The sequence below is a fragment of the Marmota marmota genome, unplaced genomic scaffold, assembly GCF_001458135.2.
Source record: "Marmota marmota marmota unplaced genomic scaffold, marMar, whole genome shotgun sequence".
Taxonomy (NCBI): domain Eukaryota; kingdom Metazoa; phylum Chordata; class Mammalia; order Rodentia; family Sciuridae; genus Marmota; species Marmota marmota.
Genome location: NW_026006687.1, coordinates 79,408 through 91,500, shown reverse-complemented (window position 1 = coordinate 91,500; position 12,093 = coordinate 79,408). Strand labels below are relative to the sequence as shown.

General features: G+C 38.1%; 1 pseudogene; it reads right to left on the bottom strand.

Annotated features, from left to right (window-relative positions):
- Window positions 1-2,001: 2,001 nt before the first annotated feature.
- LOC107133570 lies at window positions 2,002-2,479 on the bottom strand (annotated as a pseudogene).
- Window positions 2,480-12,093: the final 9,614 nt, after the last annotated feature.

Genomic DNA, 12,093 nt, shown 5'->3' with positions numbered 1-12,093 from the left:
CAGGAGGATCTCAAGTTGGAGCCTGCCTGGGCAATTTATAGATTCCCTGTCTCCAAATAAAATGAAAAAAGGAGTGCTGGTGTATAGCTCGGCGTTAGAGCACTTATTGGCCTAGCATATTCCTGGGTTCAATTCCTGCACCACCCCCGCACAAAGAAAGGGGGGGTGAAGAAAGGAGTGAGGGAGGAAAGGAGGGAAGTCAAAGAAGGAGGAGGAGGGGGAGGAGGAGAAACAATAAAGGAAGGGAAGGAGGGAGGATACAAAAGTCAAGCAGGAAGAGATAATGATAACCTCATTTTACTCACTGTAGTATTTATAGTGATTGTCTTTGCAGAATTCAGAGGGGCTGGAGATGTTGTTCAGTGTTCGAATGCTTTCCCAGCATGCACAAGCCCTGGGTTTTGTTTCAACACAACACACACACACACACACAAACACAAACACACACAAAATAGTTCCATAAACTTGATAAATTACATTATAATTTGTTGAGCTACCTTAAAAATGTCATAAATGCTATACCCAATGGTTGCACACCTGTAATCCCAGTGACTGGGGAGGCTAAAGAGGGAGGATCACAAGTTTAAGGTCAGCCTCAAGAATTTGGTGAGACCCTAACTCAAAAATTAAAAAGAAGGTTTAGGGATGTAGCTCACTGGTAAAGCCACCCTGGGTTCAACCCTCAGTATTCCAAACCCCCCCCCCAAAAAAAAAAAAGAATGTCACAGATGTTGTTCTATTTTTAGGCCTTACACCTTATTGCCATCAATGAAGCACCAGTACTTGTGAACCCAGAGAAAGTTTCCCTGGCATTCCTGGACTTCTTGAATAAGTGCCTTGAAGTGGAAGTTGACAAGAGAGATTCAGCCGGGGAATTACTAGAGGTAAATTTGAAAATGATGTGATTTGGGGGAAATATTGACTCTTTTTGAATAACCAACAGAAAGTTTTCATTTCTATTCATTGATCACTACCAAAAGGCAGCTGCTACATTTTAGGGTTTCATCTGCCGGGAGTAAAAGTTTAATTTCGTGATAGTTTGTTTTGTTATATTATCAAATATCATGTCCATTCGATGCAGGCATGAGTGTATTAATGGGCTGTTTAACAGTCAACTTTTAGAATTTAGAATAATTAAAAACAACTCTTTTCAAAACAGTTTATGAAAGTTATGGTTGTGACTATGAGAGGTTTGGGCAGGTATTAAAATATGGGCTGTTGAAGTCAATTGTATTCATAAGTAGTCTTCAGGCCTTAGTTGAAAGAACATGTTTTGCTTCCAAATTATGCACTTTTTGTTTCCTCTCTTTGGCAACACCCATTCCTGAATATGGCGAAACCACTCACAAGTTTAACACTACACATCTTGGCAGCCAAGGAGGTTCTCCAGGAAAACTACTGAAATGGCATCCTATTCTTTTCTGTGTGTGTGTGGAAACAGATGTTTATTACATACAATTTTTAAAAAAATTAAATGCCTTAAACAAAAAACAATACCATAAAATGATTGACCTGGTAGCATGCAAATACTTCAGGTTTGAGAGGTGTGTTTGCTCTTGATGAATGTACATATAATAAATTCCTATGACATTTGACTCCAAAATGAATGTATGAATTGGCTGGACATGATTATATGACTAATAATTTAAAGTAAAATATAATCTTAAAGGCAATTAAACACTGGAATTAATCTACAGGAGTCCATTCAAGGTCAGTGACTGGAGAGATATATAAAAATAACTAAGGTAAAATCTTTAGGAAGCAACGCTGTGCCTATATACATCTGTAAGATTGAGGCTCAACTTTCGCTTTTGATGAACCTGATTTGGAAAAGGATGTATAACATCCATTACACACATGTTTCAAACACAGTCTGTTTCTAAAATTACACATCTCTTTGCAAATAAATATCAAGTATTAATAGCTAATGGGCTATTTTGGATGGGCTCCAAAGTCTGCTGTTCTCATGGCCACCCTGAGACATATTTTAAGGCATCATTTTTAATCTTGGGGCTTTAAGAACATCTTTGCTTTAACTGGTTTTATGCCTCCATTTTCATCTTCTTCATAATTGGCATGGTCTCTTTTCTTGGCAAAATTTTTCCAGTTGTCCCCTCCAGGTCTCATATCTTCTAGCCATTTCTTCATCTGACACATCAAGCTCTACTATTTCATCTTATCTTCATCTTCTGCTCTGTTATTAACATTCATCTGAAGCATCAATTTATAACTTCAGAATTAAATCCTCTGAATGACATTCTTCTAAACAGAAGATCTTCACATAACAAGAAGCTCTGCTCCTCTGTTATGACACTCTCTTTCTCTTTAAGCTCTGGCAAATCCAAGTACCATGTTCTTCACTGATGATCTTCTTTTCTTATTCCTCTAGTTGTTTCTTGGTTTCTGAGTCCAGTCCCCTTTGCATGAACTTCATGCACAGCAGGTTCTTGGACAACTTGGTCTTGCACTCAGCTGCCATGCTAGCTCCAGCTGCTGACATCCTATTCTTTAATTTTCTGAAAAGAAAAATTTTTTAAACTTTAATAAAGTGTTAATTGTTGTAAAAGACTTGTAACATAAAATTTGCCATTTTAGCCATGTTAAGTGGAAAACTCAGAGGCATTAATTACACTCACAATATTGTACAACTTTCTGTTTCCAGAATAGTTTTGTCACTCCAAACAGAATCTCTGCCACCATGTAAGTAATAACTCCTATTTCTCCTCCTCCACCCCTTGGCTGCTACCATTCTTTTTTTTTCTTTTATTTGTTCTAATTAGTTATACAGGGCAGCAGAAGGCACTTTGACACATCATACACAAATGAAGTATAGCTTCTCAGTTTTTGGGTTGTATGTGATGTAGAATCACATCAGTCATGTGGTCATACATGCACATAGGGTAATAATGTCTACTCTTCTTCTTACACTATACCTGGCTCCCCTACTTTCACTCCCCTCTGCCTAATCCAAAATAACTTTATCCTTCCAAAGCCATGCTCCTTATTGTAAATTAGTGTCAAAATATCAGAGGAAACATTTAGACTTTGGTTTTTGGAATTGGCCTATTTTGCTTAGTATGATATTCTCCACTTCCACTCATTTACTGGCAGTTGCCATCACTTCGTTCTTCTTTAAAACTGAATAATATTCCATTGTGCATATAGACCACATTTTCTTTATCCACTCATCTGTTGAAGAACACCTAGGTTGGTTCCATAGTTAAACTATTGTGAAGTGAGCTGCTTTATAACATCCATGTGGCTACGTCACTGTAGTATGCTGATTGTAAGTCCATTGGGAATAGACTGAGAAGTTGAATATCTGGGTCAAATGGTGGTTTCATTCCAAGTTTTCTTAGGAATCTCCATACTGCTTTCCATGATGGTTACATCAATTTGCAGTCCCACCAGCATTATATGAGTGTGTCTTTTCCCCCACATGCTCACAACATTTATTTTTGCTTGTCTTCTTGATAATTGCCATTCTGACTGAAGTGAGATGAAATCTGAGAGTAGTTTTGATTTGTATTTCTCTAATTTCTAGAGATGTTGAACATTTTTTCACATACTTGTTGATAAACACACATCTTCTGAGAATTGTCTGCTCAGTTCCTTAGTCCATTTATTGATTGGGTTATTTGGTTTTGGGGTGTTAAGATTTTTGAGATCTTTATATATCCTGGAATTTAGTGCTCTATCTGATGTGTGTGTAGTAAAGATGTTCTGCCACCCTGTGGGCTCTCTCTTCACATTATTGATCATTCCCTTTGCTGAGAAGAAGCTTCTGAGTTTGAAGCTATCCCATTTATTGGTAAGGAATATTGTTTTATGGCCCAGAATATGATCTGTTTCAATGAAAGTATGAAGTGCCCTTAAAGGAAATTGGAGTTCTGTAGTTGTTGGGTGTTGTATTCTATAAAGTCAGTTAGGCTGAGGTAGTTGATACTGTTGCTCAAATCGTCTATGTCTTCATTAATATTTTTGACCATTTAATGTATTTACTGAGAGACAGGTATCAAAATCCCCCACGATGGTTGGTAACTGTGTATCCCTTTAATTCTGTTGCTTTTTGCTTTATATATTTTGAAGCTCTGTTACTGGGTGCAGGAACATTAATTATTGTCATATATTTCTTCAGAATTTCCATTTATGGTAAAACTTTTGAAGTTTATTTTATCTGATATTAATACAGTGGTTCCAACTTTTCATTCTTTATTTTTGCATTATTATTTTCCTGACTCTGTAATCTTCAATCTACCTGTATCTTTAGATTTAATGCATATCTCTTGTAGGCATGATTAGGTCTTGATTTTTTTAACCCATTCTGATAATCTCTGCCTTCTAACTGGGTGTTTAATTCATTCTGTCCAATGTAATATTGATATATTTGGACTTAGGCCTCATATTTTGCTCTTTGTTTCCTGTTTGTACCATCTGACTTTTGCTCTTCTGTTCTTCCTTATCTGTAATCTTAAATTTTAACCATTAACTTAGAGTTAATGTTTCTATTTAAAATAAAATCTTCTAAATCCATACTACTTTTTTTTTTTTTTTTTTTGGTACCAGGGGCGAACCCAGGGGCACTTAATCACTGAGCCACATCCCCAGAATTTTTTTTAATTTTTAGAAACAGGGTCTCAGTACATTTCTTAGGGAATTTCTAAGTTGCTGAAGCTGGCTTTGATATTCCTGCCTCAGCCTGAGTCACTGGGATTGCAGACATGTGCCACCACAATCGCCTAGTCTATATTAATTTTAACCTCCTACTATATGCTACAGTTCTGGCAAGAATTCCATTTCCATACCTCATAAATCCCACCATACAGTGCTGTCACTTTTCTTTAAACTGTAGGATATTTTTTTTAATGAATTAAGAGAAAAAGTGATAGGTTGAAAGTATGATCCTGCATAATTTACATGGTTACCATTTCTGGCACTCATATCTTTCTGAGGATCTGATCATCTACTGGTACTACTTTCCTTTAGTCCAAAGAACTTCAGTTAGAACTTCACACTAAATGAATTTCTTCTGTATAATTCAAAATATTCAAAAATTTCCCTTGACAAATTTCCCTTTAGCAGAAATTATCTCAATTTTTCTCAATACTTTATATATGTATTTCAATATACAAAGTGTATACATATTTAAAGTATATACATATGTACACACATTATATGTATTCATGTTTATGTAGTCATTTGGTTTTTTGCTTCATATAGAATTCTTGTTTGACAATTTTTCCTTTCAGCTCTTGTTTTAAAAAATAAACTTTTATTTTAGAACAGTTTTTTTTTACTTAAAGAAAAAATGCAATGATATAAAGACATAGTTCTCCTATGCTCTACACCCAGTTTGCCTTATTATTACACCCTTTGTTAGTATGGCACTTATTAAAATTGATGAACCAGTATATTCTGGAAGAGTTGATGGAGAAATAGTACACAACTGAGGACATTTCTTTTTTCAAATTTTTCATACAATTCATCAGCAAAGCCAAAGAAACTCAATGTTTATTCTTTTAGAAGGTTGTTGGATTTTCATTTATTTTCTTTAATACAAGCAAACCAATTCAGATTGTCTATTTCTCCTTGTGTGAGTTTGAGTTGTATACTTTTTCAAGGAACCCATCTATTTTAGCTAAATTTTCAAATTTGTGGGCAAAAGAGTGGTTTGTAGTAACTTTTCTATTGTTTTCAATTTTATTGATTTTTCTTTTTTTTTCTTTTTGCTTGCTTTAGGCTTAAATTGCTCTTTTGCTTTGGCTTCTAAAAGCTAGATTACTGAGTTTAGTTCCCTCTTCTTCTCTCATCTGTGTCTTCAGTGCTATAAATTCCCCTAAGTGCACTAAATGCTTACCCAGTTCATTGGATAAATTGTGTAATTTTGATAAATTGTAATTTCTTCTGTTTAATTCAAAATACTCAAAAATTACCCTTTAGACTATTTTTACTCATATGTTATTTACAAATGTATTATTGAATTCTCAAATATTTGGGGATTTTTCAATTCTCTTTATATTGGTGATTTTCAGCTTAATTTCATTGTGATATAAGAATATATTTTATTTGATTTCTAATCTCTTAAATTTATTGATGATTATTTTATGGCACAGGACATGGTGTGCCTTTCTGAATTTTATGTAAACTTGAAAAGATTGTGTACTCTATTCATTGGGGTAGCGTATTTTAGAATTCCAATAAGATCAGGTTGATTGAAAGTGCCATTCAGGTCAACTATATCCTTAATGATTTTCCGCCTGCTTCATCTATCAAGCCCTGANGGGGGGGGGGGGGAGAGAGAGAGAAAGAGAGAGACAGAGAGAGAACACTTCAGTTCACAGGAACAAAATACAAGCCCCAAAGGCATGCCCTAGTTGATCCACCTCTCTGCAGATATCACTGGGTTAATCCATATCAGTGGATTCATCTACTAATTAGACTACAACTCTCACAATCCAACTGTTCCACCTTTGAACATTCCTGCATTGTCTTCCACATGAGCTTTTGGAGGACACACCATATCAAACCATGATACACTGGATAGAGAATTATAGGCTGGTGGGTTTTCCTTTCAACACTTCAAGATTTCATTCAACTCTCTTTCTAGCACATTTTAGGAGAAGTGCACTAAGATTCTTTGCTCCTCTATAAGTGAGATTATTTATTTCTTTAAACGCCATCTCTTTGTCTTTGATTGTCAGCAATTTGAAGGATTCTAGGTGTAGATTTTGGGTATTTGCCTTGTTTGATGTTCTCTGAACTACCTGTATCTTTTACTTTAGACAAGTTTTCCATCATTATTACTCGAAGTCTTTCCTCAACTCTGTTCTATTTTGCTTCTCCTCCTCCTATTCCAATTGTGCATGTGTTTATCTTTTGCAATTGCCATGTAGTTCTTAAATTTTCTGTTTCAATTTTTCTTTTCTCTTTGCAATTTTGCCTGAGAAGTTTCTTCTGACCTATCTGCAAGTCCACTAATATTCTCCTCAGTCATGTCCAGGGTAACTGATGAGCCCATCAAAGGTGTTAAGCATTTATCTTAATGGTTTTGATTTCCAGTCTTTCCTTTTTTTCCTTGATTGCCATTTCCATCTCTCAGCTTATGTTATCTATCTTTTCTTTAATATTCTTGTTCACCTATAACCCTGTATAACCCTTAGCATCTCAATCATAGTTGTTTCAAGTTCCCTATCTGATAATTCCCACAGCCATATCATCTGAGGGTCTCATTCTAATGCTTGCTTTATGTCCTTAGACTTTGTTCCTTCTTGCATTTTTAGTATGTATGCCTTATAATTATTTTGGATTGAAAGCTAGACATAGTGTATTGAATAATAGGAACTGAGGTAAATAGGCCATTTATCTGGTGAGATTTTGTGCTAATCTGACTAGAAGATCAGTCAAGTTTAGTGTTTTCTGTTGCCAAAGAGGCCAGAAACTTCAGATTCCTATAATGTCTTTATGTTCATTTATTGCCCAGAAATAATTTGTCTTCAACTCTTTCAGCTGTAATTCTTTATAATTGTGCTGGAGGCTTTTGGTATAGTGGCACAGTAGAGAGGAAATAAGGAGTCTGTGGTCTATGATTAAATAATTGTATTGAGTGAGCTGCATTGCTGGAGTGTGACTATCACTGGTGTTTCTTACTTTTCCACAACCACTATCACTTTGCATGAAACAAGAGCCTGGAGTAGGAGAAATGCCTTTCCCCTTCAGGAACACGGCTCTGGTGAAGTCCTTTTTCTTGCAGAGTAGGTTTTTGTTCTGGAGAATGGTTGATCTTTTCACAATGATTACCTTTCTCCAACCCCTGCCTGAGCCATTAGGGTATCTTCATTAGCTTTTCAGCAAGAGAAGCTAGTAAAGTTCCTGGAGGTGAGCCTGATGGGGCTCTCTAAAGCTGTGTCCTCCAGGAGTTTCTCACTCTCACACTAATTTACCAGCAATTTATCAGAATTACCATTAGGTGTTCCTACCAGTTGATGGTTCCCATGGCTTCTTCTTCAGGGGAACAGAGCTGTCCCATGACCCTGGATTCACCTCTTTCTCCAATTATGGTGGCATTGTGCCCTGCTACCTCAGTTCTCTGGTGGGGATGTAAAAGTTGCTGGTTTTCCATTTGTTCCTGTTATAAGGCTGGAAGTCACAACTTCCAAGTTTTTCACATGTTGGAACTGAAACCAGAAGTATTTTTCAGCACTGTAAAGATCCCTCTCACTATCTTCTGACCTCTGTGGCTTCTGGCAGGAATCCAACCATTATTATTTATATGTGATATATCATTTTTATCTGGCTGCTTTCAAAAAATTTTGTATTCAGTTTTTAGACATCTGATTTGTATCCACTCAGGTCTGTTTTGTTTGTATAAATTGTTAGTAAATTAGTGTGAGAGTGAGAAATTCCTGGAGGATACAGCCTCCAGGACTCTTCAATAATGTCAGTGCTCTATGAAAACTAAAAGTGAGAGAACCATTATAGATTATAAGATTCTAAAGAAACATGACAACAACATGTAGCATGTGATCCTTGATCATATCCTATATATTTACAAAATCCTGATAAAATGGATTTAGGAAATTTTGAATATCAGTATTATATACCTGATAATAGTTTCATATTAATATCAAGTTTCCTCAAAGGCATATTAGTGTGGTGGTACAAGAGAATTTCCTATTTGTAGCAAAACATTAAAATTGATGAATTTAGCTTAATAATATATGAGTGTCATACTAATCTTCATTTTTGCTTGACATATCACATACATATAGAAAAGTATACAGATTATGGGGCACATCATTGTACTGTTCTTGAAACTTTCCTATAGGATTGAACATTTTAAAATAACATTTTAGTGGGAAAAAAAGCAGAGCTCAGATACAAATTTCTACATAGTCTGAGTTAGTTGCACATACCTAAGCACAAAGACCCTAAAACAAATGTTGCTTCTACCAGATGTCTCTTTTACTTTGGGCAGCTCTCTGAGGTTAAGGTAAATTGCTTTGCCTCCTACTAGCCCTTGCCTCAAGCCTCAAAATCTCTGGGAAGTGAAACAGTGAAACATCACAGGTTCACTATGTCTTGTGAAAGCCTTCTACCATAGACAGAATTCTCCATAGCAAAAGAGAAGAGTTACATCTACAATTGTTTACAGACTTGGAGATTTTTTTAATTAGGTATGAGTGTGTCCCTCCTTCACCCCACTGCCCTACTTGAGGGACAGGGCTGGCTAATTTGCAGAGGTCAGGGAGCTCAAAAGCAATCCTGATTTCTTTCTTTTGAAAATTCACATATTAGAAGTTCTCTGGTGAGCTGAGATGACCAAGTCTGGGGCCAGCTGGCAGGAAAGCACTCCAAGTAGCTCCTTCCACCTCATACAAGCTCCCATAGAGAGGCCAGGAGAAGCAGCATATGTAGTCAGAAAACAAAAGGACCTCAGTCTTCCCCAGGTGTGGGCTCCCTGCACTGATTGGTATGAAAGACTGAGGGGAAGCATGGGGTCTCCTCAGGAAGAACCCTGTGGTTTTCTTCCTTCCCCTCTTTTGCCAGCACCAAGCTCCTAAAGGCAAAGAGAGCTGGAGAAAATTCCTGGGAAAACACAGTGTGAAGTCCCAAAAGGAACAACATTTCCTGTGAACTTGCCTGTGGGGATGGCACAGTGATTAATTAGAATTTTACAAACAGATGCAGTCATATTTGTCTTCCAAGCTGGTAAAGCAAGTTTTAGTGTAGCAGGGGTCAAAATCATTTTCAAAGTCAAAGAAATATTATTAGTCTATTCCTCATCTGCCAATCATACACCCATGCTCAAACCAAGGACATAAGTTCAAATGCTCAGTTGCCTTTCTCCCTCCTCTCCCATCTCTCCATGCTTTGCTTTTCTCCCAGGTGGACAGGCAACTGAAGTACTGACTGTGCCCAGTGAAAGACAGGAAGGCGAGTCTCAAAGAACCTGGAGCTTGCTCTAATAACTTGGCTTCTCCTTCAAAGAGCTTTCTACACTCCCTCCACTCCTTTCCTCCCACTCAATGAAGAACAGTAGAGTTCAGATTCGGCACAGAGATTTTTGTCCTATTTTTAAAAATCTGCCCTCTCTTTTTCATAAAGCAATCAAAGAGAAGGATTATGCATTTGCTTGAATTGGTTGGTTTTTGTATCAGTCTCTGAGCCAGGACAATAGTTTTAAGTGAAATCAGACATTCAAATTTTGTTTGTATAGGCCAGTTTCACCTGGAAAAGTCAGTATGCTACTAAGAATATTTTTTTCCAACTTAAAGTGGTGAAGTATTTGGAGACCAGTATCCAGGGGTGAGAATTCTGCCCTCAATTTCATTATTTTATTGTTTCATTTGAGCATCTTTATTGCAATGTAAATATATGTATCTATTTCTACATAGAAGATAATCCACCCAGACAACAGCAAACTTGTATAATTTTACTCTTGACAACATCTCTATGGCACTGACTAGAAAGGGTTTATGTTTACCCTGGGAAGAATATCAATTAAAAGTATAATTTTCTCAAAAACTTTATACACTTACATTGGAGCTAAATAACACAAGGGATACCAGATTTCTTCCTCTACTAACAATATGGTTTCATTGTAAGACCAGAAACAGTATCTACAAATAAATTTCAATACCCTGCTTGATGTTTTTCTGTAGCAAGTCTCAGTGTCATAATGGCAGGAAGACAGCCAAAGGCAGGTCCCTCTCTAACAACACTGCCTGCATTCCAGCTATGGAGCTGCCCTGAGCAGCAGAGTGATAGAAGGGGATGTTGTCATTGCCCAAACCTTTTCCCATGCCAGGCTCCTTCAAGCAGGACCCCGAGGCAGCATACGTGGCCTGGATGTATCGAAGGACCTTTCAAATGCCCTGGTGCCCACATTAATCCTCCCACTGCCCACCAAGGACCTTCCACTGTCTCTGTTGTAACATCTTTGTGGAGGTGAGTACTCCTCCTACTTGTCCACTCACCAACTCAACCCTGGGCACCTGGCCAGGACCAGGAACCTATAGCATAAATGGGCCAGAGGTGGGAATGAGACCATCTTCCCAGTCTGCCAAAAGTGGCTCCCAGCCACTCTTGGTCACTTACATCTGTTAATGCCTCCAGTTCCACACCTTTCCAGGGAGGCTGACCTTGCTTGCACAGGTGCTAACATGAAAAGGGCACTTTCTGTGCTGAGCCGGATGGAGTCGGGGGAGGAAAGGCAGTGACTGTCCCATCCCATGGCTTGCTGAAGGCTGGCTGCTGCCCTGTCGGGGGGATCTTTACCTGTCTTGGTGTGGTGTCCCAGTTGGAGTGTTTCCTGGGTTCTGAGTGCATTTCTCTTATGTGCCCACCCTGCTCGGATTCACAAGTGCAGATGGCTGGTTGGGCAAGGTTGTTATCTGAGAAAATGGAGGCCCAGAGTTGTTATATCCAGCTCCAAGTGACACTAGGCAGGTCTAGTCGCTAAAAACCTCACTCAGGACAGGTGGCCTGATAAGCCATGGGGTCCTAACTGTGTTCTAACTATGGAAACATCAGGTTCTCCCTGACATGGGAACCTATGTGTAGGGCCAAGAGCAGGTGGCCTTGAGGGCTGTGTTGGGGGAGGCCCGAGCATTTGGTGTTGATGGAAGTCAGACAGATGGACCCTCGAGGTCTGCCTCCTCTCCCCTAGGAGTTTGACCACCATTGTGGGCAGGTGAACAACAGCGTGGGGCATCTAAACATCTGGCTGTTCCTGCTGCTAGTTGTGTCCCTTTGCCTATACCTGGGTGCCATGCTAATAATGGACGTCATCTTCCTTGTGTGCACCAGAGTGATGCCATTCTCCTTGGACAAAGCCATGGCATATCCACACAGTCCCAAGAGCCCACACTGGGAACAGCAGACCTACAGATTATTTATACATTCACCAATTGAAGGACTGTTTATTATGTTTAGTTTTTCCACAGTGTTTTTGTTTTGTTTTGTTTGTATCAGGGATTGAACCAGGGGTGCTTAATCACTGAACTACATTCCTGATCCTTCTGGCCCTTTTATTTTTTCTTAAATGTTTTTTTTCCATTTCTGGGGATTGAATCAGGGGTTCTCTGCCACTGA